The sequence below is a fragment of the Pteropus alecto genome, unplaced genomic scaffold (assembly GCF_000325575.1).
Source record: "Pteropus alecto unplaced genomic scaffold, ASM32557v1 scaffold43, whole genome shotgun sequence".
NCBI lineage: Eukaryota > Metazoa > Chordata > Mammalia > Chiroptera > Pteropodidae > Pteropus > Pteropus alecto.
The window spans coordinates 4,727,602-4,729,631 of record NW_006435764.1 but is presented as its reverse complement, the minus strand read 5'-3'; the positions used below and the strand labels follow the sequence as shown (position 1 = coordinate 4,729,631).

The 2,030-nt window shown below is 54.3% G+C and overlaps 1 protein-coding gene across 1 annotated transcript in view; it reads right to left on the bottom strand.

Annotated features, from left to right (window-relative positions):
* SPTBN2 (spectrin beta, non-erythrocytic 2) overlaps positions 1 to 2,030 on the bottom strand; it is a 36,856-nt gene that overhangs the window by 33,893 nt on the left and 933 nt on the right. The gene's annotated exons all lie outside the window — the stretch shown is intronic.

Sequence of the window (2,030 nt, the reverse complement as noted above, 5' to 3'; positions counted from 1 at the left end):
ATATATTTTGCCATCCAACAGATGTCTTTCTTAGGGCTAGAGAAGAGCTTCGGGATAGAATGAATATAGAATCTGAAGCCCCTTTGCTTCTCAGCTGGGGGCTCTCAGTGTTGGGCTCCATAAATCAGGACCAGGGATTCTCAAATTTGCAGGAATCACAATTACCTGCGGTGGGAGTGGAGGGTGCTATGAAAATACAGCTCACTGGCCTGCCCCCAGAGTTTCCGGTTCAGTAGATCTGGGGTGGGTCTGGTGATCTGCATTTCTAATCTGGGAACAGCTACTGGTCTGGGATCACACTTTAAGGGCCACAGTTGTCCAAAGATGAGGAGCGGTTAGAACTAGTTAGAAGAGCTATGAGGACTGAGGAGACATAAAGTTTCAGGGGTGAGTGTGACCCGAGTTTAGCTTCTGGGTGCCTAACCCATGCTCAACTCAAATACATAACTTCTCAGAAACCCCCAAGACCTACAAAGAGCCAGAAGCCTCAGGCGATGAGAGAAAAATGAAGTGGGTTCTAGACCTAATGAGACGAACAGAGCTAACGTCCCAACACGGGGCAATCACAGGTGTGCGGAAGGAAGACAGTACGACTAAGATGCTATGGTGAGGCAGAGCTGAACAAATAACAGCAGGTCGAATAATAGATTAGAAGAAATGGGGACTCTGGCAAAGTAAAAATCTTATTTGACTCAAAGTATGGGTGGACCGGCAAAGAGAGAAAAGGAAAAAGAAATCACAAACAAACTCAATGCTCTCAGGGCAATCAGAGACTGGCAGGAGAAATGGAACCCCAACCTGTTTCTCTCCAGGCTGTTTTCCTGATGAACAGAAATTCTCCTCCAAGAAACTTAGGAACTGGGCTGAAGAGGGCTGCGTTTTTGTTTGGTCTCCTTTAGAATCCTCCACTGAGGGCCGAATCATTCAAACTAATTTTCACTCCCTTGCTGCTTCCCTCTGCCAAGCCTGTAACCCATGGGTTAAATCAGTATCTCTAAGAACAAATCTAAGATTCTTATTAGCTTTTTCCTCCCTAATCCTTTGCTCTTCTGAACATGCCAAGAGGTTTCCCAGTACCTTCAGCTAAGACACATGTTTGGAACTCAGTCTGCCACACTTCCTCTTCAGGGAAAACTGGTTTGTGGCACCCCTACCCATGCCTGAACGGACTAGCCCTCCAGCGCTGGAATTGCGGCTGCTCCTGGAGGGGAGGGCCTCTGAGAAACAACCCACGGAGACAACATGTAGCAGGTCAGGACAGGGGCATGCCTGCCGCTCACACGAGCACGCAGTGCCACAGGGTTAAGGGGGAAAGTCGTTCCGAGCCAGAGTGGATGGGAAAGGCCAAGTGAGGCTCTGGAGTTGGAAGACCCCAACGACGAGGCCTTGCCGGGTAGTCCTGTACCCGGCAGACTGCAAGCCCTCTCTCTGGAAGTCTCGACCACAGAGACATTTTACACCGCAGCCTCCCCATCACCGAAAGGGCTTCATTCTCTCTCTCTGCCAGCGTTCTGGTCACCACAGCCGACCAGTAGCCTTTCACACACACCGAGAAGATGTAGAAAGGAGAGCATGGAGCTAGCTACCAAAGAGGGGAGGAGAAGCCCACCCAACCCCAGAGGGAGCCCCCGGCAAGCCCCGGCGAGGAGCCGGGCGCTCGCAGACGCCCGGCAGAGACCGTCGCGCTTGGCCGCAGCACCTGGACCGGCGCCGGCCGGTCGGCGGAGGAGCCTCAGCGACGCAAGCCGCTGGCGCTGTTAGAAACGCTGGGAGCCCAGCCGACCTGATCCTTTACGGCGTTTGTCAGCCCCCACTCTTCCAGACTCTTCTCTCACTCTGGAAAGGCTCGCGTCCCCCTAGCCTTGACCCCCACCGCCCGCACACCGGTACGTGGGTAGCTGGCACATGACTCTCCATCCTGTACCCGGGACCCGGCGGGAGCGAGGGAGAGGCGCCACATCCTCTCTCCCCCGCTCCCCTGGCCGGCCCGGACCCCGACCCTGTCCCAGGCGCCCGCACGCGGCCGCACA